The sequence below is a fragment of the Gobio gobio genome, assembly GCF_949357685.1.
Source record: "Gobio gobio genome assembly, chromosome: 22".
Lineage (NCBI taxonomy): Eukaryota > Metazoa > Chordata > Actinopteri > Cypriniformes > Gobionidae > Gobio > Gobio gobio.
The window spans coordinates 25,176,958-25,183,024 of NC_137118.1; the positions used below are offsets into that span (position 1 = coordinate 25,176,958).

Sequence of the window (6,067 nt, forward strand, 5' to 3'; positions counted from 1 at the left end):
ATAATATAAATAAAATGAATATCAAAACATATTTTAAATATAATGAAGTCATTTTATTATAGCACTCATCAGATGTTCCTGGAAACAAAACAAAGACAGAACAGTATAAACAAACTATACAACAAACTAAACACCAAATTACAAAAACATTATTATGTGAAAGTGAATAAAGTTGTGTGTGTTTTCAGTTATAAATATGTGCTGTGTAAATTAGCCTATACTTTTAGAAATTATATATAGCCTAACTTTAAAAAACAAACAATAACCCATATAGATAAATTATAATAATTGTATAATATTAAGCATTTACTTAATATACATTGTAACATTAGGCTACTTTACTCTAGCACAGTAGTCAGTTAAGCAATTAATTAATATCTTATATTAATATGTATGTAGCCTAGGCTACATCTAAAGGTAAGTCTGCTTTAAAAAAAAAAAATATTACGCTTCGACATGTACAGAATGTGCGCGTTAAGAAACACGTTCAAATGTGTCTTCTTAACATGTTAAAACTGTGCGTGAAGCGGAAAACAGGGCGTGTTGAAGGTTGAAACGATCATAAGTCACGCGTTTCGTATAAAGAGATTTGGCCCCGGGCGCGTTCCATATCAGAGCCCTAGTCCAATGAGGTGCGAGGTCGAGGTCATGGCCATGACGCGTAGAAGACGAGCTTTAAACTATTTTTTTATGTTTTTTGCTGCTTTCCTTTTTCGTGATCAACAATGACAGGACACCGTCTTCAACTCAATCTCTGCATCATGGACGCGACGAACTTTTTGGACTCATTTTCAGGAGGCTGTCTTCGTCTTCATAACTCTGAGGCAAACTGCAGTCGCAATGAACCAGAGCATGGGTAATGTAACGTTACGATTTAAAGAATATGCTTTTATCCAGCTGTATAAGGAAATGGATGCGTTAATAGATCCTAGCTTAAAACTGCACATTTTGTTTACACAGACTATCCTCGCCTCATAACGAAGCCGTGAGCTCTTATCTGCTTGGAGAGATTTCCGCGAGTCCAGATTTAACCGCTGATCATGACGAAATTGTGTGTAAGTAACTTCTAATGTGTTTCTCATTCCTTGTTTAATTTTACCGTGACTGTTTTTATTAATACCAGTCTCATGTAATTGTTTTCCAGCTGCCTGTAAGACGTATTATGAATCGACACGCCGGAGCTTCAGATACAAACAACCTGAAACTGCGAAGTTTAGCTCGGAGTCGATCAAGAAGAAAAAGGGTAAGATTTATTATATTAGATCCGTTTTTTGTCAATGTGAGTATTTTTCAGGTTGCTTATTGTCTTTATGGATTGTATTACAGTTGCTGGAAGCAAGAGTGTGCTGGATGAGGTGGACGTTTGGAAGTCCGCGGCCATTGAACTCATGTTTGACGAGGAAGACGGCATTGTTGACGGGGTGTCTGGATAGATTGTGCGGCCACCGCGCTCTCGCAGCCTGGAGCTCGACGAACTTTACATTACGAGACATTACTGCTGCACTGTACATAGTTGTGTGTTTAACAATAAAGCTCTTTCTTTGAGTAAACCGCTGTGTTTTATAAATGAAGCCCTTTCTTTGAATGAACAGCTGTATGCTTATAAATGAAGCCCCTTGTTTGAATAAACGGCACGGTCCGTATAATTTTCCCATATATTCCTTGATGGTATGAATACTTCATAGCACAATAACATTAATATGAAACAAATTATTACAACATAAATTATATATTTATTATTATTATTATTGGGGTTTACATTTATAATGAGCCAGGGGGACCAATAATGATTGGTTTGCAGTGATCTGCCAACCAATCACGAGGGATTTTTCTTTTTTAAATGTAGTGGCTTCAGCCAATAGTGAGTGAGTAAATTCAAGTCTGGCCGTTGACTCTCTGGTTTCGCTGCTATTCATATGCAAATTAGAGGCGTCGCACCTCCGCGCGGTCTCTCAGCGGGGGGCTCTCCACCTACGTCATGGTTCGTTTACGACAATTTGTGGCACAGACGAACGCGACGTTCGCTGCCTCTAAATTGTCGAAAACTGCCGAAAATTAGGGAGATTTCCAGGAGTATACAGGCGTTTATGGGGTCGAAAATCCCACTTTTCATGCAGTGATACTGAATGACAGGCATACTTCTTCAGTTTATAATTTGTCTTTCCTGGTGCACATGGCAAATTGTATTTATTTTTTTTTGTATACAAATTTTGATTTCTCTTTTCCATACACTGTAGTTTAATATCATTAAGTTCAATACCTACCATAAAATCAGACCATATAAAATGCTATTGTCTAGAACAGAGTCCTGCACAGCTCCGATTTTGTAAACCCGCACCCGCCCGTACCCGCAGTGCTTAAAACCGCATCCGACCCCTTCTCCGACAACAGCACTAATTAAAATCCGCACCCGACCCGACCCGCTTAAAATAGAACCGACGCCCGACCCGCACCCGCAATAAAGTCAGTTTAGCATATTACATTATAGACACTGTGGCGAGGCCGAGGGACCGTGAGGGCGGGACGAGGCGGCGCTCATCAGGGAGGATGAGCGCCAGCTGCGCGCCGCAGCGATCTCGGCCCTCGCGGAGGAGTGAGGGACTATAAAGGAGGAGCGACGACAGTGAGGGACGAGAGAGGACCAGGCCTGGATTTTGTGTTATGTTTTATTTTGTGTTCGCTGCAGTCGTCCGTGAGGGGCTGCAGCTTTTTATTTTCATTTTGTGTTTGTTTGTATGTAGGCGGCAGTCGACCGTGAGGGGCTGTCGCCGCCATTTTATTTTGATTAAATGTTTTGATTGTCCGCCGGTTCCCGCCTCCTTCTTCCCGTACAAACAACGTTTACTACAGTGGTGCCGAAACCCGGGAGGAAGGAGGGACACGCTGTCGAAGAGCCCTCGCAGCTGAGGGGGATCGCGGTGCCGCGGAGTTCGGGCAGCGCGGAGGAGAGAAGTCCGCGAGCGGCTGCCCGAAGCGGTGGTGCTGGAGCGGATGAAGGTCGGTGGGACGGAGAGCTCGCTGCCGTGCCCCTGGGTCGAGGTGGGGTGGCTGCCGTCCGCGAGGGGGCGAAGGAGTCCCCAGCGCTTGCCCGGAGCCGAAGCCTGCTGCCGCCCGCCATATTGGGGAGGAGCCGGAGCCGGAGCGCTGCCGTCCGCCAGGTTGGGGAGGAGCAGGGAGCGCGGGACGGGGACTCGCTTCCGGCCGCCCTCAGAAGGAGGAGCCACCGCCAGCCGCCAGGGGGCGGAGGAGTGTCGAGCCGTCCACCGGCCGTCCAGTACCACCGCATGGCACCGCGAGGAAGAGCCTCTCGGCTGGCTGAGGACCGAGCGGCAGTGTGTCTGGGAACCGGACCAGAATTTTTTTTTTTTTTTTTTTCTTTTCTCCTCTCTCCACTCTCTCGTCTCTGTCGCTCCTCATGCTCCCCGCTCCGTTCTCTCACCTCGCTGTTCTTACCCCCAGGTCCCGCGGCCGCCGTGATCGCCTGCGAAGGGCGTTGGGGGTATGTGGCGAGTAGCGAGGCCGAGGGACCGTGAGGGCGGGACGAGGCGGCGCACATCAGGGAGGATGAGCGCCAGCTGAGCGCCGCAGCGATCTCGGCCCTCGCGGAGGAGTGAGGGACTATAAAGGAGGAGCGACGACAGTGAGGGACGAGAGAGGACCAGGCCTGGATTTTGTGTTATGTTTTATTTTGTGTTCGCTGCAGTCGTCCGTGAGGGGCTGCAGCTTTTTATTTTCATTTTGTGTTTGTTTGTATGTAGGCGGCAGTCGACCGTGAGGGGCTGTCGCCGCCATTTTATTTTGATTAAATGTTTTGATTGTCCGCCAGTTCCCGCCTCCTTCTTCCCGTACAAACAACGTTTACTACAGACACACTTACAAAAATGTTTATTGCCAGCATACATAAGTTATTACACGACCATTAACTTAAGGACAACTTCGGGACATTCTAAAACGCTTAACGTGGCTTAATGTAGGTAAGACACTGTTATTAAGAGACCAAACTCAGTAAACATAATACTAATAACGTATACTATGTACAAAAGTACAAAAGTGGCTTAATGTAGGCTACTAAGACAGTGTTATTAAGAGACTAAACTCAGGAACCATAACAAAAATACTGTTCGATTGAACTGCGTGTGCTTGGTTTTGTTACCACAGTTAGCTGCGTGCTTCCTCAGCGATGAACTTCCACATTTGCGGCTATCTTTTCTTCAACTCCTCATGATCCATCTCGACGAGTGCAGGCAGAGCGCGCGCGCGGTTGTGATTCTCCTGGGAGGAGAACAAATAAACTGATATGGATTTGAAAATCAACTTGAAATACAGGCAAGGCATATTTTTGTATATGCATATTTTCAGGAACACATCTACAATATACATGCATATATTTTTATATATAGGCCTATATTCGTTTGCACGTGACTTTTTAAAACCCGTGTTTAGACCCGTGTTCTCCCTTGTCCGACCCGCACCCGTATCCGACACAGTAGGATGTTTTTCACCCGTTTCAGCAATATTCGCGGGTCACCCGTCACCCGTGCAGGACTCTGGTCTAGAAGACTTAGGATGTAGTGCAGAATGTGGACTGTTTTAGGGTGCCTTTCTAGTGGCTATAGTATCTAGACATCTGTAATTTTATGGAATTGAGCTCAAATAGTGGAAAAGAGTTTAAAAATGATATGAAAAATACAGCATATTAAAATGATTTCTGAAGGATCATGTGACACTTACTGAAGTAATGATGCTGAAAAGTCAGCTTTTACAGAAATAAATTACATTTTACAATACATTCTCATAGAAAACAACTAGGCCTATTGGAAATTGTATCAATATTTCTTAATATTTGTGGTTTTACTGTATTTTTGATCAAATAAATTCAGCCTTCTTCTTTCAAAAACAATTTAAGAAGTCTTAATTATTTCAAACTTTTGATTACCAGTGTGTAAAATAATGCATGTAACTAGCAAATTATATATTTATTTTCATATGTCACTTTCCATTGGCCACTTGAATATGAAAGTTGCCAGTTTTAGCATGATATATGAGAAAGATATTTTGAGTATTATGAATCATTTGAAAATGATTGTGAAATTACTGAAGAAAGCCTGGAAACAGAAAGACAAACATTCCCTCTGATATGCTGAAAACTGCGACACCTACGCTAATGTTTCTTTGTGCATTCTTTGACGACGAATAACGTAAAAGGCATTATAATCTGATTCATTCTGAAAGCTCAACAGTAGTTTACATCCCTGAAAATTTATGTCCGTCGTTTAACATTTTTAAAATCGTTAACAGTCGGGAAATATTGCTGCCCATTGACTCGTATTCAGCTCTTACCTCGGCTCGCATTCAAGTGTCGCCCGCGCTGCTCGGCTGCTGTGCACAGTAAATCCCGCCTCGTTGAATTTGATTGGATATCGCAAACATTTTGACATTGACGAGCGCTTTTACACCACTGAGACACTGGGACTGAGCAGGCTATAGATTAGAGTTTTGCATGGAGTTTTGCCTCAAGAGGGCTGCGCGGGCCATTCGTCTGGGCTGACGGAAGGATATAGGCTACGTAGTTTTACTATAATTTATTCTTCATATATTTACGTAGCAACGGGCAGGCCCACATTGTCCAGCGGCCCACCGGGAAAACGCCCGGTACGCCAGATGGCCAGTCCGCCCCTGCTGGAAAGGGGGAGAAGATGCGCACACAGAGCTGAACACACCATTGAGCCATCTTCAGCTCCTGAGGCCCTGCGAGATGCACCAAGGATGGGCTCCAACAATGCCACCCGTAGAGCTATCCAACTCCGAGAGACGTACTGTGCCTACTACTTCAACCAGGAGGGTGCAGTGCCATGGCAGCCGAATTCATAGAATACGCCAAAGGCTCTTTTCAGAGCCACAAAACCCAAAAGCTCTTTTAAGAGCTACCTATATTTTTCGTAAAAGTGCAGATTCCAAGTGTCATAACAATTATTTTTTACATTAAATTAACATGTTGGTTTTATATTTTCATCACCATGTCATAATGTACATAGCCTTTGCCCTTTCAGCCCTGCTTTCAACTAAT

The 6,067-nt window shown here is 44.2% G+C and overlaps 1 long non-coding RNA gene across 1 annotated transcript; it reads left to right on the plus strand.

Moving 5' to 3' along the window:
- Positions 1-980: 980 nt before the first annotated feature.
- LOC307118750 lies at positions 981-1,461 on the plus strand. The gene is made up of 3 exons (XR_013815570.1): positions 981-1,055; positions 1,145-1,243; positions 1,327-1,461. It is a non-coding gene; the product is annotated as an uncharacterized lncRNA (long non-coding RNA).
- Positions 1,462-6,067: the final 4,606 nt, after the last annotated feature.